The sequence below is a fragment of the Rhipicephalus microplus genome, chromosome 1 (genome assembly GCF_043290135.1).
Source record: "Rhipicephalus microplus isolate Deutch F79 chromosome 1, USDA_Rmic, whole genome shotgun sequence".
Classification (NCBI taxonomy): Eukaryota; Metazoa; Arthropoda; class Arachnida; order Ixodida; family Ixodidae; genus Rhipicephalus; species Rhipicephalus microplus.
This window is the reverse complement of record NC_134700.1, coordinates 47978496-48004309: the sequence shown is the minus strand read 5'-3', so window position 1 is coordinate 48004309 and position 25814 is coordinate 47978496. Positions and strand designations below refer to the sequence as shown.

The 25814-nt window shown below is 50.3% G+C and overlaps 1 protein-coding gene across 9 annotated transcripts in view; it reads right to left on the bottom strand.

The window, feature by feature from the left end:
- Nucleotides 1-25814, bottom strand: part of LOC119177760 (glycoprotein-N-acetylgalactosamine 3-beta-galactosyltransferase 1) — a 442569-nt gene that overhangs the window by 193114 nt on the left and 223641 nt on the right. For 7 of the 9 annotated variants that reach the window (XM_075865846.1, XM_075865795.1, XM_037428944.2 and 4 more), the window contains one exon: nt 17241-17336. The exons of 1 other annotated variant lie outside the window; for it this stretch is intronic. The gene's annotated coding sequence lies outside the window, so the exon portion shown is untranslated. Of the gene's footprint in view, nt 1-17205; nt 17337-25814 lie in introns of all 9 variants that reach the window. One more of the 9 variants, XM_037428946.2, reaches the window with a different exon arrangement.

The window sequence follows — 25814 nt, the reverse complement described above, 5'->3', positions numbered from 1 at the left end:
GAGAAAGTCTGCGACGTCTGTAGCGCAGCTAGTTGGCAATGCACGAGTTATCGCGTATCTGGTCGCATAGTCGGTTGCGACAGCGATCCACTTGTTGCCTGACACGGACGTCGGGAAAGGTCCGAGCAAGTCGAGGCCGATGCGGAAGAATGGTTCCGGGGGAATGTCGATAGGTTGGAGCAGGCCAGCCGGACGGAGAGCAGGACGTTTCCGACGCTGGCAGCGCTCGCAAGCAGCGACATAACGGCGCACAAATTTATACATGCCAGGCCAAAAGAACCGTTGCCGCACGCGGTGATAGGTGCGTGAAAAACCCAGGTGTCCCGCCGTCGGTGCGTCATGCAGATGTTGAAGAATAGTGGCACGCATGTGTTGGGGAATAACTAACAAATATTCCGGGCCATCAGACTTCATGTTGCGACGATACAGAATGTCGTTGCGAAGGACATATTGACGGAGAGAAGGGTCGGAATGTCCTGAAGATACTCGCTGAATGACCTTCTTGAGGGTTGCGTCCCGGCGCTGCTCTGTGCCGATGTCGTGCAAATCAGATATGGCGAGCACACAAGAATCGCCTTCATGGACAGCGAGGCTAGCAGGGTCCACCGGATAACGCGAGAGACAATCAGCATCTTGGTGCAACCTGCCCGACTTATAAATTACGTCGAAGTTATACTCCTGGAGACGTAGAGCCCAGCGACCTAGGCGACCAGTTGGGTCCTTGAGCGACGACAGCCAACACAGAGCGTGGTGGTCCGTAATAACTGAAAACTCGCGGCCATACAAGTAGGGGCGAAATTTCGCTACAGCCCAGACCAACGCAAGACACTCGCGCTCTGTTATCGAATAGTTTCGCTCAGATGTGGAGAGAAGGCGGCTGGCATACGCAATAACACGCGTTTGGCCTCCCTGGTGTTGAGCGAGGACGGCGCCGATTCCGTGAGCACTGGCGTCTGTGCGTACTTCAGTCGTCGCAGACGGGTCAAAGTGAGCCAGTATTGGTGGTGAAATGAGCAGGTCGATCAGCGTGGAAAACGCAGCTGCTTGGTCTTGGCCCCACGAGAAGGGCACGTTCTTTTTGAGAAGATCAGTTAGTGGTCGTGCAATTGTAGCGAAATCGCGTATAAAGCGGCGGAAGTACGAGCATAAGCCCACAAAACTCCGAACATCTTTGGTTGAAGAAGGCAGAGGGAAATTCTTGACAGCGCTAATCTTGTCAGGGTCAGGTCGGACGCCAGCAGCACTTACAAGATGACCAAGGATCGTGATTTGTTGTCGGCCGAAATTGCACTTTTTCGAGTTCAGCTGGAGTCCTGCTCGACGAAAAACGGCTAAAATGGTCGACAAACGAGTTAAGTGAGTTTCAAATGTTGGGGAAAAAACAATCACATCGTCGAGGTAGCAAAGACAGATGGACCATTTATAACCACGAAGAAGAGAGTCCATCATGCGTTCGAACGTTGCCGGGGCGTTGCACAGCCCAAAAGGCATAACCTTGAACTGATAAAGGCCGTCCGGTGTGATGAAGGCAGTCTTTTCTCGGTCTAAGTCGTCGACAGAAATTTGCCAGTAGCCCGAACGCAGATCAATAGATGAGAAGTATCGCGCGCCATGAAGGCAATCAAGGGCGTCGTCGATTCGTGGCAGCGGATATACGTCTTTGCGGGTTATCTTGTTCAAGGCACGGTAGTCAACGCAAAATCTCCAGCTGCCATCCTTCTTTTTCACTAAAACAACAGGTGACGCCCATGGACTTGAAGAGGCCTCTATGACTCCTTTGGAGAGCATTTTCTCGACTTCTCGTTGTATGACCTGGCGTTCGGACTGGGAAACACGATACGGTCGCCGTCTAACAGGATTAGCATCGCCGGTATGTATTTGATGACGCACGAAGGACGTTTGCCCTAAAGGGCGGTCATCGAAGTCGAAAATATCTCGGTAGGTAGTCAGAACGTGGTGAAGTTGCGCCAACTGACAGGGCAGAAGATCAGGGGCGATCATCATCGTGATTTCGTCGCTAGGTGCGTTTGCTCGGCTGGCTGCAGTAGGGGACGAACAGTCTTCAGGGTCCAATGCCACGATGCTACATGCATCAAGTGGGGAAACGTGGGCTAACGAAATGCCTTGCGGGAGAACTTGGGTCGAACTACTGAAGTTAAGGAGCGGAAGCTGAACGTAGTTGTCCACAATAGTCACGATTGTATGCGGCACAGCAACACTTCGAGCCAAGAGCACATCCACCAATGGAGACACTATGTAGTCACCGTCAGGAAGAGCTGGTGATATCGTTAAGGCAACACACGTGGTGGCTTGCGGTGACAGCCGAACATAATCAACAGCGCACAAGCGGTGTGACGGTGAGGACGGCACAGGTCCAAGTCGAGGCAGTTCAAGTTGAAGAACGCCGGTTGCACAGTCGATGAGAGCAGCATGGGTGGACAAGAAATCTAAACCAAGAATTAGGTCATTTGGGCACTGCTCAATAACTGCAAAGAGAACAGATGTGGGGTGATCGGCGATAGTGATGCGTGCTGTGCACATTCCTGTGATGGCAAGACTTCTTCCGTCGGCGACACGAATAACGCCAGGGGCAGCCGGTGTGAGCACTTTCTTCAGGCGGCGACGAAGTCGGGCACTCATCACAGAAATATGCGCCCCAGTGTCAACAAGTGCAGAAACAGTCAGGCCGTCAACGTCGACGTCGATCAAATTTCGTCGTGTCGGCAGTACAAGGAGAGGATTTGAGGTCGGTACCGAGGATGCAGCTTCACCTCCAAGAGCTGCACCGCTTAGTTTCCCTGGTGAGAATTGAGCGGGGAGGTCGGGCGTCGTCGTAGAGGAGAAGGGGACGACGGGCGACGTCCTGGCGGCGAACGAGACTGGTGACGTCGAGGCGACGGTGAGCGGCTGTGCTGCGTATCAGGGGCATCGCAGGCGTAGGAATCGACGGGCAGAGGCCGGCGGTAGTTGTCGGCGATCGGCTCAGGAGGTTGGAAACGACGGTAGCTATCGGTGCGGCGAGCAGTGTTATACTGGTTTCGGGACGAAGACCAATGGTTGTGGCAATACCGTGCGACGTGACCTATGCGGCGGCAGTTAAAGCAGATCGGCCGATCATCCGCAGTTCTCCATTCGGCCGGATTGCGAGAGCGTGGATAAGACCTTTCTTGGGGTGGTGACCTGGGGCGAGGCGGCGACCTTGAACGGAAGCCAATTGGTCGAGACTGAGCAACGGCGCAGACATCGAAGCCCAAATTGCTCAGTTCTTCCCGCACAATCGACTGTACCAAGCAAACCTGAGGTACTTGCAAATCGACGTGGCCGTTGGCGGGAAGAGTAGGTGTAATTGCTTCGATTTCCCGCCGGACAATTCGCGTAATTTCAGACGCTGGTGAAGACTGCCGATGGGAGGACAGTCCATCTTCGCAGGAGGACGTCGCTGCGGTGTTCGGCAGTCGAGTAAATGATCTTGAAATCCGCCTGCTTTTGGCCAGTTCAAAACGCCGGCATTCCTCGATAATTTCGTCGACGGTCGCACAGTTCCGGCACATTAGCAGGTTGAACGCGTCGTCCGCTATGCCCTTGAGGACGTGGCCAACCTTGTCAGACTCCGACATGTCGTTGTCAACTTTACGACATAGAGCCAGCACGTCCTGTATATATGAGATATACGGCTCTGTGGACGTCTGAGCACGTATAGACAACTCCTTCTTTGCAGCCGCCTTTCGACCGATGGGCTTCCCAAATAAGTCGCGAAGCTTTTCCTTGAAGGTGTCCCAACTGCCGATCTCCTCCTCATGGTTTTCGTACCAGACTTTGGCCGTGCCTTTCAGGTAAAACAGCACATTGGCCAGCATAAGAGTCGGATCATACCGGTTGAGAGCACTGGTGCGTTCGTAGTCGGCTATCCAGTCGTCGACATCAACTTGGTCCGTACCGCAGAACGTTCCAGGATGCTTCGGATGCGTCAGCACGTACGTGGGTGGGGGTGGGGCCAGTGGAGGCGTTGCCGTGGATGGTGCGGGCGTCGCCGAAGCCGATGGAGAGGTGGCCGTGGGATCAGTCCCGTGTTCCATCACGGAAACTCCGATTTGACGACCACTGCGGAGCTCCGTTGTATGGCGCTTCGTTACCCAGCACTCCCACCAATTTGTTACGGAACTCGCAAACACACGGAAGAGAGGAATGAGCGTATTTCCTATATTTACATGCCAAAGTGACGCTTCAGAGCTGCCAGTCTCTCGCGCGGCGAGTCCACTTCTTTTTCATCGAACTGTTGTCCACGACGGTAGAGCCATGCCCACTGCCTCGTAATAATATATATATATATATATATATATATATATATATATATATATATATATATATATATATATATATATATATAAACTTTCAAAACAAAAGTCCCTGTTAACTGGTTTCAATGTATATGAAAGAAAGTTGAAGGGATGTGGTCAGTATATAAGTTCGGATTTAAGCCCACATTCCCACGATACATACACAGATGCACAAACCAAGCTTCCTTATTCGTTGTAACGGAACGAGGGGAGGTACTAGAAGATCCGCAGCAGCAACATAGGTCAGAGGAGAGAGAGAAACATGCACACAGAACTGCAATTTGCTGAAACTTAAGAGGTGGGGCCAGTACTCATAGACAAAAATGAATAAATAAGAAATACAGAAGGCGAGCGAGATGGGGCTGTGTATGCGACGAAAAAAAGAAGGAAAAACAAAAATTCACTGCATGGATGGAACAAAAACTTACACACGGACTCACTGCATGGACAGAACAAAAAGTCACTGCATGGGCAAAACGAAAACTCACGCATGGACGGACGGACGAACGCACGTCTGTCCATCCATGCGTTCATCCATCCGTGCTTCTGTCCATCTGTCTGTGCTTTTGTTGACCCATCCGTCCATGCGTTCTTTCATTCGTCCATCCATCCCTGCTTTCATTAGTCCGCGCGTTCATCCGTCCACGCATTCATCCATACGTGCTTCCATGGACGATCCACCAAGAACGATCCACCAAGGACGATCCGGCAAGCGAATTACTCCACGTACGGCGACGATCTAGGAGAATGCGAGATCACGCGCAGCAGCCAATCAGACGGATAGATGGATGGATGGATGAATAGATGGATGGATGGATGGATGGATGGATGGATGGATGGATGGATGGATGGATGGATGGATGGATGGATGGATGGATGGATGGATGGATGGATGGATGGATGGACGGACGGACGGATGGATGGACGGATGGATGGATGGATGGATGGATGGATGGATGGATGGATGGATGGATGGATGGATGGATGGATGGATGGATGGACGAACGGACGGACGGACGGACGGACGGACGGACGGACGGACGAATGGATGGATGGATGGATGGATGAATGGATTGATGGATGGATGGATGGATGGATGGATGGATGGATGGATGGATGGATGGATGGATGGATGGATGGATGGATGGATGGATGGATATGGCTGCACCCTTTAGATCGGGCGGTGGCTAGCGCCACCAAGTCGTAATACTTAATGAACCAAAAACTAGATTTATTTTTTTTCTTTAAAAAGTGAGTTTGAGGATTCGTACTTTGCAGTGAAAAGTTTAATTTTCACTCGTGCCTTGACTTTAGCCACCAATCAGATAACCTCCTTCTAGTTAAGTCTACCCGCTTAAAGTCTATTTTACCCTCCCGGTCCCTAAACCCCAGTGCTTTGAAAAACTCTGCGCCATCATCCTGAACTATAGGGTGAAGCCCTTTACAGAACATTATCAAGTGTTCGGCAGTTTCTTCTTCCTCTCCACACGCACTGCATACTGTGTCTACCCCTTCGTACTTGGCCCAGTCTCTCTCGAGCGTTCACAGAGAGCAGACGTGTTGCCCGGTGCTCCCGATTCTGCGAGAGACGCTACCGCGTCAGCCCGCGAGAGACGCGACCGCGTTCCGCGCAGTGCTCCTCGCGTTCTTGGACTCTCATACCCGTTCGAGTCTTGTCAAGGAGAGTAATCTTTACAGATTATGCCCTTGGATCCCTGCCACCGCTTTCGGTGACCTGAGCCCTGTGACAGCGTCCTCTGCTCCTGCGCGTCGCTGGGGCAGCTGTCATCCCGACTACCATGGCAGAGCAGTCCCCTCCATTCTCGGCTACGCCATTGGAACGCCCGTCGCGTTCCCTGGTTCCCACATCGTCACACAGACGCTCAGCGAGCGTCGCGTGCACCCGCGTGCTGTGGAACCTCATCTCCAGTGCCAAAGCGGTGCGGTTGCATCATGAACAGGCACAGAAACTGTGCAGAGTCGTCAGCGAGAAACCGACATCACTTCGCCTACCGGTGCTTGCTGCCGACGTCGAGACAACTGCAAGGGGCCTGACGTCCTCGGCGGCCTCCAGCCCTACCACTAGCACCACAGCATCTTCGACCGCTGTAGCGGCGCATCATACAGCCCAACTCGAAGATGCCGGGTCAATTCTGTGCGTGAACGTCACCGATCCGCAGAACGTACCACTGCCGTTAGACGAGGAACCTGATATTGCAGACATGGATACTACGTCAACGCGTAAGCGCTCGCGTCCTAGCGAGTCGGGCAGCGACGATGAGGGTGGCTCGCGGAAGATGCACGCAGTAGCGCCTGAACGTGCCACAGTTGCGTGTCTTACCCCAACGTCAAATGATGCGGTTGCCCACGAAGACGCCGTCACACACGCAACTGACGAAATCAGTCAGTCTGAGTTTCAGACCGTCCTCTCCAAGTCTAAGAAGCGCCGACAGCGAGCCTCGACATCTCAAGGACCCGCTGCCCACACTGGTCCTCGTCCCGCCACTGAATCGACGGCTATGCTTGCCCACGTTGCTCCAGGGACTTCTAATGCGCCCACTGCGACTCAGACCGCTCCTGCAGGGGTACGCGCCACTGAACACACCACGCCGGCTTCTGCTTCATCGTCGCTAGACTCGGGCACTATTCTTTTTCGACCAGCAAACGCCAGCGCCTCCTTTCACCGCACCTCTCGTCTTGCCATTGCGCAAGCTCTCTCTGCGCTGCCCGGAGTCAAGGAGGTGAGAGTAAACACGAAAAAGAACATCGTGGCAGCAGACGCATCTACACCAGAATGGATGAATCGCCTACTAGCAACATCGGAGCTCGCAGGAATACCCGTGACTGCCCGCCTCCCTGCTGACCGTTCACAAAGCAGTGGCGTGGTGCAAGGCGTCGATGGCGACTATACCGACGAAGCCCTCCTGGCCGCCGTGTCGTCCGATGTGCCGGTGATTGCAGCCAGGCGACAAGGGACATCACTAGTCTTGCGGTTCGCCTCTCCCGTGCCTCCCACCCGGGTCCGCCTTTTTCGCATGGTGTTCGAAGTGAGGCCATCCCGACCTCGCCCGCTTCAGTGCCGGCGGTGCGGACGCTATGGGCATATCGCCGTCACTTGCCGAGGACCAGAGCGGTGCCTGCGATGTGGTGGCCACCATGGGAAAGACGCCAACTGCACCAACAAATTAAGATGCCTGCACTGCGGCAGGCCACATTCAGCTGATTCCGCAGACTGTCAGCTCTGGCAAAGAGAGCGGCGCCTGGCCACCATCAAGGCATCAGCTCCCACCTACCTGCCTCACCGCGAGGCTCAAGCAGTCTTGCGGGCAAGCCCTAGTGTAACTGATAGTCCTCAGCTGAAGCAGACCACGGGCAAGAGCTATGCTGCCGCAGTGGGATCACCATCCAAGATGACGGTCAGCTCGACCCATCCAGGCCAGACAGGCGTACAACAACGGGGCCCTTCGGCTGGTCTCAAGCACCCAGACTCTACCACGACTCGTCCACCCGCGAAGGTACCTTCCCAGCCTCGTGTGGACCAGGAAAATGCAAACCTGAGGCTCCTGTTAAGAGCAGTTGCGGACCTGCTGCCTCCTGAAAACCAGCTGCGCTCCATCTGCCTTCAGGCAGGTGGCGCGCACCCTCATAGCAGCCACCATGGCTGACACTCATCCGCATGCTGCAGAGAACCACCGCCGCCGCCGCCCGTGTGTGCTTCAATGGAACGCTCACTCGTTGCGGCGGCGGCATGCAGACCTCTCCTCACATCTCCTGCAGAGCGAGTATGATGTGCTTGCTTTGCAGGAAGTGTACGTAGCAGCGACCGACTTGCGACTTCCCGGATACATCGGTTACCAAAGTATCACGTCGTGTACTCTAGACACGTGCCAGGACGCGCCGTGCATAGCGAGTGCACATCCCCAGGGTCGACCACGTTGTGCAGTGTACGTGCGACGAGAACTACCACATGTGCACATAAACGTGGCTGATGTCACTGGAGGGGCTCTTGAGTGTTGTGCCGTGACGGTGCGGCTTCGCGGTGTGGACACGACAGTGGCCTCTGTGTATGTGCGACCTGGACAGCGGTGGGACGCCTCCATGCTGTTACAGCTCACGGCTAAATTCGGAAGAGACTACCTCATATGTGGGGACATGAATGCTCATCACACCATGTGGGGGAGTAGCACCTGCTCCTCTCGAGGAAGGGATCTGGTGGACGTTATCCATCAACTGGGCCTACAAGTTTTGAACACCGGATCCTTCACTTTCGTCCGCAGAACAGCACGACCGTCATGCTCCGCCATTGACGTCACCTTGGCCAGTGAAGGGGACCGGTACGATTGGGCAGTGGAGCCTGACTCCTGGGGTTCAGACCACCTGCCGATCGTCATCTCACCTGTGGGCGGAAAGATCCCAAGGAGGAGGCTGTGTAGTACGATCGATTGGCGGGCTTTTCGAAGGCAGCTTCGAGACGTCCCAGAGGATCAGGATTTCCTGAATCTGGTAGCAGTGGCAGCGCAGGCGGCAACTACCCAGACCAGGGTGCCAGAGCACCACCCTGTGCCAGACCTCCATCACTTGAACTTACGGGCTGCGAGGCGCAGGGCTGAGAGAAGGTACCTAAAATCCCATGACCCAGCTCAACGTACACTCTTCAATCGTGTGGATGCGGTATGTCGGCGACATGCCAACCGTCGCAGGCGGCAAAGCTGGCAAGGCATCTGCCTCTCCCTGAGTCAGGCAAGAGGTGGCGCAAAAGCATGGCGACTTCTACGATCCCTCGTCACTGGACCAATGGTGCGGCAACCCGTCATTGCGGTGGCCATCTACTTAGGCATTAGTGAAAAAGAACTGGCAGAGCGACTGGCCGATCGCTTCACAGAACTCCCACCAGCCAATCCTTCAGCCCTCATCGCCACGCCTGCTCCCAAGCCACCGCAAGGTCATCACCCTGCCTGGACGGCCAGCCAGATCGCATCTCTGTGTCAGGACCCTATTTTCGAACACGAACTGAACGTTGCTCTAGCCAGAACCAAGCGCCGCAGTTCCCCTGGTGCCGACGGCATCACATACCAGATGCTGCGCAACCTGGATATGGCCTCACGACGACACCTGTTGAGGACTTTTAATGAAATATGGCAGAGCGGAAACCTACCTGAAGCCTGGCTGACCGCTGTTGTGGTGCCGATCCGGAAACCTCGCCGCCCTTGTGCCGCCATTACGTCCTACAGACCCGTTTCTCTCACCTCTGCTGCCTGCAAGCTCATGGAAGCCATAGCACTGGCACGCCTAAATTGGATTGCGGGGGCAAAGGATTTCCTACCAGAACAGCAGACGGGCTTCCGACGCCACCGATGCACAGCAGACTCGATCGCGGACGTCGTCTCTACCTTGGAGGAGGCCAAGCGCAACGGCGAAGTGGCCCTCCTCGTCCTGCTGGATGTACAGAGCGCTTTTGACAGCTTGCCTCACATAGCGATAGAGAGTGCTTTGGACACACTCGGCATCGTGAGCTGCCTACGTACCTTTATCAGTGCCTTTCTGGCAAAACGCACCCTCCGGGTTAGAGTACGACGCGCGCTCAGCGATCCACGGCCAGTGACAGCAGGCGTTCCACAAGGTTCCGTCCTGAGCCCCTTTCTGTTCAACCTGGTGCTAGCGGGGCTGCCGACCGCGATGCCCGCAGACAAGCGTTACCCCACGCAGTGCTCCTTGTACGCAGACGATGTGGCACTGTGGGTTAAGGGGCCTAGGCAAAACTTCACGGCCATAAGGCGTTCCCTGCAGCGCTCCTTGGATGCCGTCGTCTCTTTCTTCAAGGCAATCGGACTGAACGTTTCGCCCACGAAGACGGAGGCACTGCTGGTTCACCCCAGAGCCACTGCGCGGAGGGCCGTCCGAAGGCTTGTGCTAGGTGACCGACCTATCCCGTGGAGCGATGCAGTGACGTACCTGGGGCTAAGGATCGACCACCGCCTTACCTGGATACCAGCCGTTAAGCTCGCCGTCCTCAAGGCCACCAGGGTCGAGACTGCCGTAAGCAAACTGCTCAGCAGGGGCCAAGGGTGCACCTCACGGCTGGCTCTAAGACTCTACGAAGGGGCTGCAACGACAGCGCAAACTTATGCACTGCCCTTGGTGCAGCTAGCGCCACACCGCAAGGAGCAACTGGAGCGGCAACATCGCATGGCAATTCGGCGCTTCATGGGACTTCCCCGTCAGTCACCCATAGCTGCAACCCTGGCGGAGGCCCAGACCTGGCCTCTGTCACTCTTGATGCTACGACAGGCGCTGCATCACGTGGATCGCCTTCACAGGGCCCTCGGGGGCGCTGCCCTCCTTCGGAGACTGCGGAGCCGACCAGCGTCACGGATGGCACAGATCTGCGCTCTCTATGAAGAGCTGGTCCCCGATCCCCCCAGTCCAATCCAACCCCCTCCACCACACCAGCAGCCTCTGGACGTACAATTAACTCTGGACAACCTCAGAAAAAGGCGCACACCGGCATGCGAGCTCCATCAGGCAGCCGTGGCGAAACTTCATGAAAGACTTAAGGGGCAGCTCCTGGTATTCACGGACGGGTCCGTTCGGGACAGCCCCCATTCGGCCGCGGCTGCCTGCGTCATACCATCGACTGGGACAACCATCCGCTGCCGACTTCCCTTTCACGCCAGCTCCACTGCAGCTGAATTGGCCGGCCTTCACTTGGCAGCCGACCACCTTGCTGCCACGTTACCCCAGTTGCCTGTGGCGATTCTGTGCGACTCCCGACCAGCCCTACAAGCGCTGCTCCAACCAGACCAAGCAGGCATAACTGTGGCGTTGCTGCACGCAAAACTGACCGCCATCAAAGAGAGTGGTGTGCGCCTGTCCCTCCACTGGCTTCCCTCGCACGTTGGAATAGCTGGCAACGAGGAGGCTGACGCCGCCGCTAAGGCAGCACACCACTGCGACACGCCAGTCACTAAGGCGGTAACCCAGTCGGATTACTCACGGCAGCGACTGCGGAAGCTCTTACCAACGGCCCACCCTGACACACGGGTGGCAAGCGGCAAACCTCCACCATCCCTTCCGGAGACCGGCCTGGACAGATGCGAGCGGCGGTTGTTGCTTCGCCTGCGTACTGGCAGCGTCTGGCCTGCGGCACGCATGTATTCCGCGGGTCGCTCTTCATCGCCAGCGTGCCGAAGGTGCGGTGATGACGAAACGCTGCAGCATATTGTTTGCTCCTGCCCTGACCTGGCCACTGAGCGTTGCGCACTGGTAAGCCGCTATCGTCTGCTTGGACTACCTGCCGAAACAATGGAAGACATACTTTTTCCCGCGCGCTCGAAGACGAAAGCCCTTCGAGCCTTCCTCGAGTTCTGTGCTTGCGCGGACCTCGCCGCCTTATAGACGGACTCTTTTCACTCGCACTACTGACTGTACTGACAAGACGTTCTCTTGCCATGACATTCACTTTTTCTTTCCTTCCTCTCTTCTTCCTATCATCTTTACTTCCCCTTCCCCGATCCCTAAAGGCGCTGAGCCGTGCCCCCGCGACGGGAGGCAGAAAATAGCGTCCTTTTTGTCTCTTCCTCTTTCATTAATCTCTCTCTCTCTCTCTTGGCCCGATATGTCTTGGTTCACAGTACTCCCGTCCTGGCCTCAAACAGTAGAGAACTACCCTGAGTATTATCATAGATCCTTTCCTTGGCAATTTCCTGCTTAAAAGTTTGATAGATCTCTAGTGCGGACTTCTTAATCATGCCCATTCTCCACATGTCAGTCTCCGTTTCCTTCACTTTCTTCTTAACCGATAGTTCTTTTTTGGTTTGGCCACCTGCTGTTTTCTAAGTATTTACCAGTCAGTTTCCTTGTTCGCTTCTTCCATTTTGTATCGACATTGTTCATGTACAAGTAGCTAAAAACCTTCCTAGCCCAACACTTCTCCCCCATTTCTCTCAATCGCTTCTCAAATTTTATCTTGCTGCTAGCTTCCATGCCCTCAAATGATGTCCATCCCATATCAGCTTGTACTGCATGATTTGGTGTATTCCCGTGAGCTCCTAAAGCAAGCCTACCTATTCCACGTTGCTTAATTTCTAATCTTGCTTGAACTTCTGATCTCATGCACAAGACCGCATTGCCGAACGTCAGCCCAGGAACCATGACCCCTTTCAGTATTCCTCTCACAACATCATACCTATTGTAATTCCACAGTGCCCTATTTTTCATCACTGCTGCATTCCTGCTACGTTTAGTCGTCACGTATATTTCGTGTTCACTCAGGTACTCGGTCCCATTGCTTATCCATACGCCCAGATATTTGTATTTATCTGTTATCTCTAGCGTGACCTCCTGTATTCTAAGCTCACTACCTTCGTTGTCATTGAAAATCATGACTGCTGATTTTTCCTTACTGAATCTAAAATCTAACCTATCGCCCTCATTACCGCAGATGTCCATCAATCTCTGCAAATCTTCCTTGTTGTTGTCCATTAGCACTATATCATCTGCATACATTAATGCTGGTAGTGCCTGATCAACAAGTTTTCCTTGTTTGACTAAAGAGAGCCCAGTCCACTTCCCTCTAATTTGGCCTCTAATTCTTGTAGGTACATCATGAATAGTAAGGGTGACAAGGGACACCCCTGCCTAAGCCCCCGTTTTACCTCTGCAGGCTTGGATACCTGTTTTTCCCACTTTATAACTACCTTGTTACTTTTATAGATACCCTTTAAAGGACTAGTGACTACATGTTCCACGCCTAGTGTGTCCAGTATTCCCCACAATTCCTCTTCAACCACGCTATCGTACGCTCCCTTGATATTCAAAAATGCTAGCCACGGGGGCCTGTGTTCCTCTTCTGCTATTTCGATGCACTGCGTCACTGAGAACAGATTGTCTTCCAACCTCCTGTGTTTCCGAAACCCATTCTGCAGTTCCCCCCGCACCCCCTCATCCCCTATCCATGCCTGCAGTCTTTCCTTTATATTCTGCATCGCCAACCTGTAGACCACTGATGTCACTGTTATAGGACGGTAGTGGTTTATGTCCGCTTTGTCCCCCTTTTTTTTATAGATCATGCTCATCCTTCTAAGTTTCCATCTATCGGGGACTTCACCATCGATTATTGTTTTGCTCACTGCCTCTCTCAAAGTCTGTTTAGACTTCGCACCCAATGTCTTTATCAGCATAATTGGAATGCCATCTGGGCCTATTGATGTATTACGTACTTGGAACCCTCTTCTCAGCCCTTTCCCACTCTCGTTGTGAAAATGGAGCCATTGCACCACTTGACTTGTCCTTGTCTATTGTGGTGAATAAAGTACTTCTTTGTTGAAATTTTTCTGTCACCCTTGTTCTTATATACTCAATAGCTTCGTCCCCTTCTAGCCTAGCACCTGGGGCTCTAGTTATAAAACCCTGCTCTAGACTCGTCTCATTTCTTAGGGAGTTTAGATGGTTCCAAAATTTCGCAGCTGCCTTTCTATGTTCTTTGTGTACTTCCGCCAGCCACTGAGCTCCCTTTCTTCTAATCTTTTCATTGATAAGAAGGGATGCATCCCTTCTACAGCTTAAAAAGGTTTCCCATTTTCTTTCAACATCATCTGTCGGTTCACCCCGCTGCTTAGCATGTCTGTGTTCCCTAGAGGCTTTCTGACGTTTTGCTATGGCTCTCTTAACTTCCTCATCCCCCCAACTTTTGGGTTTGTGTCTTCTTTTCCGGGGTGACTTATCACGCGTCTTAGCAAGCTCTAGTTCAAAGAGTCTAATTGGATTCGTGTATGTCCACACTGTCTTATTATCCTCCGTGATTACTTTCTCAATTTGTTTAGTGGCTATTTCAATTTGCCTTTCTGGATAAAAATTTTCCTGTAGTTGCTCATCTCTTCTCCTTCCCACTTTCACTGCTCTTCCAAAACTTAGCTTGATAGGTTTGTGATAACTACCCAGACTTCTGGAGCCACCTTCATTTATGTGCATTCCCTTGAGCTTATCATACATCCTATGTGACATCAGTGCGTAATCTATCGTCGATTGCAGCCTTCCTACCTCCCATGTTATTTGCCTTTCACACTTCTCGGTACTGTTGCAAATGATCAAATCCAGCCTTTTACACATATCCATGATCATTTTGCCTGTCAGGTCGGTATACCCATCTATATCATCTCTGTGTGCATTCATATCTCCTAGTATAATTATCTCGCATTCTCCTCCTAACTCCTGAATGTCCTTTGATATACACTCTACCATTGCCTGGTTTTCCTCTCTGGCCTTTGCTCCCGTCCACGAGTACACGAAACCAAGGAGTGCCATTTGACCTGCCACTTTCCTTTTTAGCCATAAATGTTCCTTGCACTCCTGCTTGACCCTTTGCCAGTCTGTACTTTTATGAATGAATGCCCCAATACCACCCCCCTTTCTGCTGCCTTCTGTTCTCTTACAATATTCCCACGCGTAGTCCGGATTGTTCGGAGGTTGTTCCATGTCCCTGAGATGTGTTTCTACAAAACCATATACCATCGGCCTCTCTTCCCTTAGCTGTTCTTCTATCTATTCCCACTTCAGCCTGTTCCTACCACCCTGCATGTTAATATACCCTATGTCTGAATTGGCTCAGCGCTCGTGGCTACGTCTATTTATACCCCGGACTCTACCTATCTTAGATATTGGTGCCACTTTGGAATCGTATCTGTCCATACCACCAGTCGAAGAGTCTCCCTGGTGTTTTTCCTCGTTACTAGCTATCCTGCACCCCGAAGGGCTCGCTTTCCCCCCCAAAAAGCTGCTGGGTGTCCTGCAAGTCGCCAACCCACCTCATGACCTAGCCGCCCATCGAAGTGAATTCTGTCTCGTTGAAAACCACCCCACCTATGCACCTCTCTGTTTATTTCCACCACCTCAAAACCTTTCTCTCGACTCATCCGCCATATCTTTTGGCTTGCGTTGACAACCACTCTTTGTAGATTGCTATCACGCACCGGTACCTCCGGTATCGTGCATATCACTACCTGTACCTTAAGAGAAGTGGCGCGCATGTCATCGACGCCTTTCGCCAGTGTTGTTGCTATTCCTGCTGTATCTTCATTTAAGACATCGTTTAAACCACCTGAAATTATCACGAGGTTTCGTCTTTCAGCTGTACTTTTGAGTTTTGCGCTCGCTTGCTTCATGACTGCTTCAAGCTTGCGTCCTGAGAACGCCCCTACTGCAATCTTCTTGTCACCTCTTACCCTCTCTTTGATGGCTTCTGTGCATCGATTTAAATTCGAGTCCCCGGCGATTATCACATGGTGTGACTTTTCAGCTGGAGCGTTTTGCACCTGGGGGCTACTTGCACCTGTGACGCCAACTGCTTTGTCCCCTCCCAGCCCCACCACTACCTCGCTGAAGCTGGGCCTTGCGACAATTGAACCGGCTAAACCTGTTTTTTCCAAACTTGCTTGCTCTTCCTTCTCCACCGTTCTGGTTGCCACTTCCCTACTGTTCTCTCCGTAGGCCGCTTCTTTGTTCAGCTTCGCTAGTGCTTTTTCGGCGGACTTCAGTCTTTCTCCCATTGCCCTCGTTTTCTCTTGCTCTGTTGCCAACGAAGTCTCGAGCTCGGCGATTCTCATCAGCGGTTCACTCTGGGCAACCATAATTTTCACCATTTTTTCCTCGACCTCACATTGCCTACACTTCGCGTCAGCCTCTTCTCCATCCGCTTCTACGCTTGGGTCCACTTTCAAACCCACTCCACATCCTGAACACTTTACAGTGTTTTTAACCATGTCTTTCTGACACCAATGGTTCCTATACTCGATAATTACTAAACTCGAGCCCCGCACTACGAAAAAAAAAAGAAAGTCTAAGCTCTACTACAAAAATTTGCGTGTTCAATGTACGCGCACCTTTCCCACGGGGTGGCAAAAGAAAAACAACAACAAAAAATTCAAACACACACCCGCACTAACTAATAAATACCTGGTGACTGGCCTCCGAAAAATCCGCACCATAAAATAAGTGCTACGAATATTTCAACCGCTGCCTTATAATTATGAACACAAGCTCAAAACATGCAAAAACACTTATCTGCGCAGTCGATCCGGAGCGCTCAAAAAACACGTCCATCCACCGTGAAAGCCCGAACTACGAGGCTCAAATAGAAAGCGCCCTCCCAACGCATCTTTACGGCATCTGTACCGCCAACGCCATCTAACGTACCTTCACCAAACCACAATAGTTTACGCATGTCAATGGGTCAGCTCCCTCTCGAAAACGAGATAGCGAAATGGAGATTACACAGAATACGTACACTGCCATCTAGTATATCGTTACCCAAGTGCAGTTTGCGCGCATCTCTATTGGACAGCGCCTTCTATTGTACGATAAGAGAACACTAGGTAGTACGCCCGATGGGTCGACGGTCGACGACCGACCAGGTCTCGCCATGAGCTTCGCTCCTAATTATAGCAAAACTAACATGTGACAATGTAAGCACGCGATTACCTCACTCAAAGGCGTAAATCTTGATGACGTTGTGATCTTTAGGCGTGTATTTAGTGAACATAACGAACGAGCGGTGATAGTTCTGGAATGCATTAGAAACGCTGACCTGCTTCCTAATTGGCCGAAGTGCCATCACGACGAGCGACAAACCCTAGTGTTTCGACGCCCCGTGAACAGAGATGGCATCAAGCTCGACCTAAAGAACACAGCGACCGTGAAGGCGTTTAAACAACTTCCCTCAACGAAGGATTTTGGTAGTTTCTTGGGCCTGTGCTCGTATTTTCACCAATTTGTTCCCGCACTTGCTTCCGTTGCCTTTACTTTGACCAGTCTGCTCGACCAGTCCATTTCATCAAGGTTCTTGTTTTCAATAGAGAAGTAACTGCGAGATTACCTTCAACCTATTATTGTTCCCAAATTTCCACTCACGTCAGAGCCTGTTCTCCGGTACTTTGGTCCATCTGCGGTGACTGAAGTTCACACTGACGGCAGCGGCATTGGCCTAGGCGCAGTTAAAGTACAGCGCTGCAAAGAAAAAGAATAGTAAACACATTATTTCATAGGCCAGGAGGAAATTAAGCCGGGAAAAAATTTCGCAGTGACTGAGCAAGAATGCCTGGCACTCGTCTTCGCTGTACGATTACTCTCATACCAGTAGCCTCCGCCATCCATACGGGCGTCTTGGACACTGGACCTTACGCTTGCAAGAGTAGGATATTATAGTATTGTACAAGATCGGCAGAAAACACATTGACGCTTATTTTTTAGTGAATGCCGCAGGATACAACAGTTTTCGATGCCAAAAATTTCAAGCATCTCAATGCGTGAGTGACCCCAACGTTCCTGGACCTTTGAAATCGACCAGCGAAATGACGTCGCATGGAGCCGTTATCTGCTGGCGCAGGAGCACCAACTTCGGAAGGCCGCTTTTGCGTTCGTGAAGGACTACTTTACGAGAATGCATTCGCGACAACGGGTTCCCGCTTTCTCGTGGTGGTTCCGGATACGTAACGCCACTCTGTTCTGCGTGCCATGCACGAGAACGCAACTTCGGGTCACCTGAAAGTGAGGCTAACACTTCATGGCACACAGAAGCGCTTTCACTGGGCACGCATGCGCCAGTCAATTAAGCAAGTGGCCAGTATGTGGCCAGTACCCAGTGGAAGGCGCATATAAATCATTCATTCATTCAATCATTCATTCGTTCGTTCGTTCGTTCGTTCGTTCGTTCGTACGTTCGTTTATTTTCATTGTAAAAATCCCATACAATGGCAGGGGCCTAGAAAAAAGCTCCTCTGGGCAGCTTAAGGAGCTCTTGTCCTCCGTTATCTATGATGGCAGCAGTTGGCGGAGATGGCAAAAGACGTGCTTACAGTCAGTATGACATAACAATGACAAAAAACTAGACAAAACATGCAAAAGTAAACTAAAATCAATATAATGTGCAGAACATAAACATAGGTGTGCGAGAGAAAACAGTCTCTCTTATACAACGCAACTGTATACCTGCTCAAGCACGTTTTTCGCAAAGGCAGTGATATATTATTGAAACAAAGAAAAAAACACTCAAAAGTGACTAAATAAGTGAAGCTAATTAAGACTGCGCTATGTTTGATGTAATAAAACCAGCATTTTCGAGTGAATTAGGCAATCTGAGTAATTTATTTTTTAACATTTGCATGCCCTAATTGATTCGTGAGTGGAACATAGCCCATACTTCATTTTCACGGGTGGTATAGGCTGCTGCGTTTTTCTGTAGACAGGCTATTTTGTTAAATATGCTCTTTTCTGAATTGATATAGTAGTGCCATAAACGAAGTAGGGAACGGTTGTGAAGGAAAAGATAGTGAGGATGTTTTACTGAATAAAGAGGTATGATGATGAGTAGTTTTTAGTGGCGCAAGGGCCAATTGATGGCCAAAGAGCGCCATTTGAATTGACTACAGATCTGAACAATGATATGGTGCGTGGCTGTAAAGGGGCCTTAAAATTCCTCGCTCTAACGCGGGTTCAAACATGAAAGTAATAAAATCATGACAGTGGCGTGACATATGTGTGGTGATAGCTGATGGCAAAATGTCATGATAATAAAACCATGATGAAGATAGAGTCACCGCAGCCACGACCACTCTATAGAGGTCGTGCTACGAATGACCTCGAAATATCGGGTGAAAGCCTTGCACTTCTTTTAAAAACGTAAAAAGTGTTTGCAGTTTAAAAAGCGGATCCCTACCGATGAGCATCCCAGGGTGTAGAGGGAGCTGCTGTCGGTAGGGCAGTAAAAAGTGCTTTTTTCTTAGAGCATCTAGCTCACTGCACTGGACGAGAATGTGGAGAACCGTAAGGGGCTCTCCACATCTCTCACAATATGGTGGATCACCGGTAGACAGAAGAAATGAATGTGTAGAATGTGTGTGTCCAGTTCTAAGCCTTGTTAGTATTACTTCCGTGTGTCGTGATTTTGATAGTGGCGGCCAATAACCTAGTTGCGGCTTAATAGCATGGAGTTTATTATCTGTTTGTTTATCCCACATGCTCTGCCAATACCCCCTGAGCTTTCGTTTTATAAAAGGTTTTAAGTCAAGTGCAGGAACTGGTGTTGACGCATTGACAGTAGTGACATTGGCGCAAGCAGCCAGATTGTCGGCCAAAACATTCCCTTGTATTTCACGGTGCCCTGGAACACAGCAGACAACGACATGCTGTTTTGATGTGTAGAGTGTGCACAGAAGTGAGTAGAGTGACACCAGCACGGGGTTCTTGTGTTTTTTAGGAGTTTTCAGGGCTTTGACCACGCTTAGGGAATCTGTGTATATTACCGCCTTTTGTAATTTTATCTGTTTAATGTGTTTTACGACCGCCAGTATTGCGTAAGCTTCTCCTGTGAAAATGCTTGCATTAGGATGAAGAACGCCGGCCTCGGAAAAGGATTGGGCTATTGCTGCATATGACACAGAAGTGTTTGACTTTGACGCATCAGTAAAGAGCTCAGGGCATGTGTATTTATGTTGTAGTTCTAAAAAGTATGTATGTATGTGTGCAAGTGGTGCGTGCTTTGTGACATCAACAAAAGAAACATCACAGTCTATAAGCTGCCACTGCCACAGTGGCAGATATGTTGCAGGAGCCATCAAACTGGGTTCAAGAAGAGGCACACCTGTTCCTTCGGCCAGGCTCCTTACACGCAGCGTGTAGGGCTGCCTAAACGAAGGTCGGTTCTCGAACAAGCCAGAACAAGACAAATCATTAATTGTGAAATGGGAAGGATGTTTCTTGTCTGCCTTCACCTTCAAAAAGTACAAAAAGGACAGGAAACATCTTTGTAGGTGGAGCGACCATTCATTCGAATCCACGTACAGGCTCTCCACAGGGCTGGTGCGGAAAGCACCCGTAGAGAGGCGAATGCCTAGATGGTGGACAGGGTCGAGAATTTTCAAGGCTGATGGTGTTGCCGACTGATAGATTATAGCACCGTAATCTAGGCGTGTGCGTACGAGGCTTTTATATAAATTAATTGAACATTTCCTGTCACTACCCCATGTAGTGTGTGACAACACTTTCAAAATGTTCATTGTTTTTAAGCACCTGTCCCTTAAATACTTGATGTGTGGGATGAAGGTTAGCTTAGTGTCTAATATGAGACCGAGAAACTTGTGCTCGGTCTTCACTGACAGAGGTTGACCATGCAGGTCAATGTCGGGGTCAGGATGGAGGCCTCTCTTTCGGCTGAACAAGACACAAGTGCTCTTTTGCGCGTTGAGTATAAAACCATTCTCGTTTGCCCATTGAGATACCTTGTTCAACCCTAGTTGAACTTGACGTTGGCACATTGAGATGTTGCACGATTTGTAACCAATCTGCACATCATCGACATATATGCAGTAAAAAATATTTCGTGGGAGAGACAGGTGCAAGGAATTCATTTTAACTATGAAAAGTGTACAGCTCAATACACCTCCTTGTGGCACTCCTGTTTCTTGGACAAATACTCGAAATAAGACAGTGCCAACTTGGACACGGAATGTACGGTTGGACAGGTAGCTTTCGATAACTGTCAGCATTCTACCCCGCACACCTAAATGTGACAGGTCTCGCAATATGCCGAAGCGCCATGCAGTGTCATATGCCTTTTCCATATCGAGAAACACAGAAAGAAAAAAATTGCTAATGAACAAAAGCGTCGCGAATTTTCGCCTCGATACGGACAAGGTGGTCAGTGGTGGACCGAGCCTCTCGAAACCCACACTGGTATGGGTCAAGTAGGCCACTAATTTCAAGGAAGTGCATCAGGCGCCTGTTAATCATTTTTTCAAAGACTTTGCAAATACAGCTGGTTAATGCTATTGGCCTGTAGCTGGAAACTGAGGCCGGGTCCTTGCCTTGTTTTAGGATTGGGATAATGATAGCTTCCTTCCAGGCTGAGGGTAGCTCGCCAGAAGACCATATCGCATTATACAGAGAGAGGAGAGCTTTCTGGGTTTCAGTGGGCAGGTGTTTTAACATTTCATATGCCACACGGTCCGGGCCTGGGGCAGATTTATTGCAGCAGGCAAGTGAGGCCTGCATTTCAGCCAAACAGAAAGGTTCGTTGTATGCCTCATGTGTTCTGGGCTTGCGCTCTAATCTCTGTTTTTCTATTGCGGTTTTGTATCGTCGGAACGCTTCACTATAGTGTGTTGAGCTGGAGACCTGTTCAAAGTGCGCTCCGAGAGTGTTTGCCTGGTCTTCCAAACTCTCCCCTTGTGTGTTCACTAGAGGAAGCGAATGTGCTCCTCGTCCTGCCACTTCACCAACCATGCTCCAGACTCTCGACTCATCTGTGTATGAGTTAATGCCCGAAACAAATTTGTGCCAACTTTCTCTTCTCGCCTGTCGGCGCGTCCTCCTTGCTTGCGACTTGACGTTCTTAAAGTTTACAAGATTTTCGGCTGTGGGCGAGTCTCTAAGCAACCTCCATGCCTTATTTTGTTTTTTCCGAGCATCACGGCCCTCATTATTCCAACATGGTACTCGTCGTTTGCTTGATGGTCCACATGTTTGGGGAATACATTTTGTTGCTGCATCAACCAAGAAAGCTGTAAAGTAGCATACAGCATCCTCTATGCTCAATGCCGCCATGTCAGTCCAAGATAATAAAGTCATTTTTTGAAACTTTCCCCAATCAGCTTTGTCGGTGAGCCATTTGGGAACTTGTGCAGGACATGTATTTGTTATTGATGTGCTGATAACGATAGGAAAATAGTCACTACCATATGGATCATTAATGACTTCCCATTTAAGTAAAGGCAGGAGTGATGGGGATATTATGCTGAGGTCTATTGCTGAGTACGTATTGTTAGCGATGTTGTAATATGTTGGTTCTTTCCGATTCAGCAGGCACGCACCGGAACAAAAAAGGAGATGTTCAATCAGGCGGCCTCGAGCATCGCAGCGAGAGTCAGCCCATAGATTGCTATGTGCATTGAAATCTCCAAGGAGGATATAAGGTTCTGGAAGCTGATCTATTAGGGACTGGAATTCACGTTTTTCAAGATGGTAGTGTGGAGGTATGTAGACAGAGCAGATGGTCACGAGTTTGTTCAGGAGGACTACACGAATAGCCACTGCTTCAAGAGATGTTTGGAGTGGTAGATGAGTACATGCAATCCCTTGGTTTACTATAATGGCCACACCACCAGATGACGTGACAGCTTCATTCCTGTCCTTTCGAAAAATGATATACTGGCGTAGAAAATTAGTGATCTTGGGTTTTAGGTGTGTTTCTTGTACACACAGCACTTTTGGTGACTGTTTATGTAAAAGTTCTTGAATATCGTCAAGGTTTCTCAGTAGTCCTCTGACGTTCCACTGTAAAATTTGTGTCTCCATTTTTAATGTAGTTAAGTGATGTGTGTACAGAAACGTTGCCTTAAGTTACAGGGCCTGTTGGGGCCCTGTAATACGGGTTTTCTCTTGTTTGCTTCGCTCCAAAAAGCTGCGCCTTTCCTTCGGCGTGTGGGGTGCCGGAGGAGTATGGCTTGTGTCCATGACCTCTTCTGAGGTGGTGGATGGTGCCTGCTTGGCAGGCACATTTATGGCAGTTTCGGACCTGACTGCACTTGCAGTGGTCCGGGGTCCAGCAGACTCTGTAGTCTGCTGGCCTTTTTGAACAGGAGGCGGAGCAGTACAGACTGCTCCAGCCGGAGGCGCTTCTGGCACAACCACAGTCACACTTGGTGTGAATCTCGCGGGTGCCGAAAAACGTGGCACGGCGCCTCGACGCGCCACGTCGGCGAAGGAAGGTTCAGAATTATTGTGTGTACAAAAACGTTGACGTGCCTCTTGAAATGACAGGTTGAACTTTACCTTAAGTTTTAATATTTGTTTCTCTTTTTTCCATGCAGGGCATGATCGGGAGTAGGCAGCGTGATCTCCTTCACAGATAGCGCAACAGGCTTCTGAAGTGCAGTTTTCAATTACATGTTCACAAGATGCGCACTTCGCACACCTAGCGCGCCCTCTGCACGTTTGGGATCCGTGTCCGAAGCGCTGACACTTGAAACATCGGCGAGGATTCGGTATATAAGTTCTGACAGGAAGCTTGCAGTAACCAGTTTCAATAGAGTCGGGAAGGTTGCTTGTACCGAAGGTAACTATGATGTGCTTTGTTGGGATCTGTTTACTATCTCGCCTGATTATTATTCTCTGTACTTTCACTACATTTTGTTTTTGCCAGCCTTCGAGCAATTCACTGTCAGAAAGCTCGAGAAGGTCATCATCAGATATGACACCACGCACTGTGTTCATCGACCTATGTGGGCCCACTGATATTGGGATGTTATCAAATGAAACGAGTTTTGTGAGCTTGTCGTACTGAGTCTAGTCGCGAACTTCTAGAAGGAGATCACCATTCCCCATCTTAGTTACTTTATAGCCAGGGCCAATTGCATCTGTGAGCGTTTTCGAGACAATAAATTGTGAAATAGATCGAACTGTTTTTTTTTTCATTTTGGCTGTGGATTACATGATACTTGGGAAAGGTCTGTTTAGGCTGTGCAGTAAAGAAGCTGTCATCGGTGCGCCACCTTTTCAGGTGGCGATCAGGGAGTGCAGGAAAAGGGTTTTCCATAAGAAGCATTTTGAATTTGGCGGCGATGGTGGCCACCCACCACCGAGCCCAACAAGGGGACGCTACAAGGTTGAATAGTGAACACTTGGAGACGCCAGCCATGCATCGCCGCTATAACCGAATATAACTACCCAAGGTTGGGTAACTACACAGGGTTAACCCTCGCCGCCAGGAAATTCGGAAGTAAACGGAAAAGAGAAGATGACAGGACAGATAAAAAGTGAGAGAAAAAGACGAAGATGTAGGAAGAGAGAGATAGGAAACGGCGACTGCCGATTTCCCCTGGGTGGGTCAGCCCAGGGGTGCCGTCTACGTGAAGCCGGGGCCAAAGGGGTGTGTTGCCTCTGCCGGGGGGCCTTAAAGGTCCAATCACCCAGCGTCAGCTCAACCCCCAGGATCCCCTTTTCCCCGGACACGGCAAAGCCACGCACGGCTAGGCGTGGGAGGGAGCCGAAACTCCCCCGTTAGCTCGGGTCCGTGGTGTCGCTACACACCAAACGCCTACTTGCGCAGGCGCCCCTGCGGGGTGAATAAAGAGGTACTCAGTGTGATGTTGGTATGTTACAATTGCTATTGTACGTATTATTTTCTTTTGTAATAAGTGTATTTTCCTAACGTTTGATTGAGTGGTACTACCCCATACGAAATGAGCGTAATTGATGAGTGTTGCAAATAGCGAGTGATAGGATAATAGTTTTACAGATATTGGTAGGCGATGTCTGTTACCATTAGGCATGCCTGTGATACAGCTACATTTTTAAAACAAAGTGCACGTGTTGGCTTCAATGTAAAGTGCTGCACAAATACATTCCTAGTACCTTAATTTCACTAACTATTTCTATGTTTCTGATCTTCAATACCAAGGTGAGATTGTTTAGAATGATTGCTCCGTTGGCATGAGAAATTACCGCTTTTGTTTTATTGCAGTTTATTTTAGGATGATTTCTCATTGACCATGTTGAGACGTTCCGGATAAACTCATTGGCTCTCAGTCACGACAGCTTCGTCCGGGCTCCTACAGCTTGTGACGCCTCCCAGTGAATTTGAGCAGCTTGGCATTGACATGCTAGCCTCTTTTTCGCGCTCGTCAAAACTCACTCATCAATGGAGTGTAGTGCGCGCCGATTATCTTACCAGATAATGCAAGACGACCGCCCTGCCCTCTGTGTCAGCTGGCCAAGTCGCCTCCTTCCTCCTGCACGCAATTATACTGTGCGATTGACCTCATCGCTTTATAATAAGGGACCACGGACGTCAGTTTACGGCAGACGTTATCGAAGAACTCTCTGTATGCCTAGGTCGGAACTCCGACATTCGAAGCCACACAATCCACAGACTAAAGGCCTCACCGGACAAGCAAACCAGACACTGGTGAATGCTGTCTATGCGTAAGTGGCGTCCAAGCGAAAAAAAATGGGACGACCTCTCACCGTTCATCACGTATGTCTTATCGCGTGCCAACGCAGCGAAGAGAACAAAGAGGGCGTATAGTAGCGAGGAGGCGAGCGCACGGACCATCGTTTAGGTCAGTTGGTTTTGGTTGCGCATGTATATATAGCAGCGTCCTTCCTTATCTGCTTCTCCATTACATTGGTGACGCCGGATCATTATTAACATTTCAGAAGCTTCCGCCGGAGACTCGCAATGAGCCAACAAATTTTTGACACGCCTTTCACCATGGCGTGACGACGAAATGAAGCCGCAGCGGCCTGCACCTTGTTCCACCAGAAGTTCTTTAATCCTGGCCGAAAAGCACAGCCCTGTGGCTCATTAAAATGGAGGCTGGCTTCTAACAAAGTCTCATAGCAGCACAAGTAAGCATCACGGTATACATATTTCCTCCTGTTCTGCGATGCGTCGTGTCTCATTTTGGGCCACAGGCATATGACCGACTT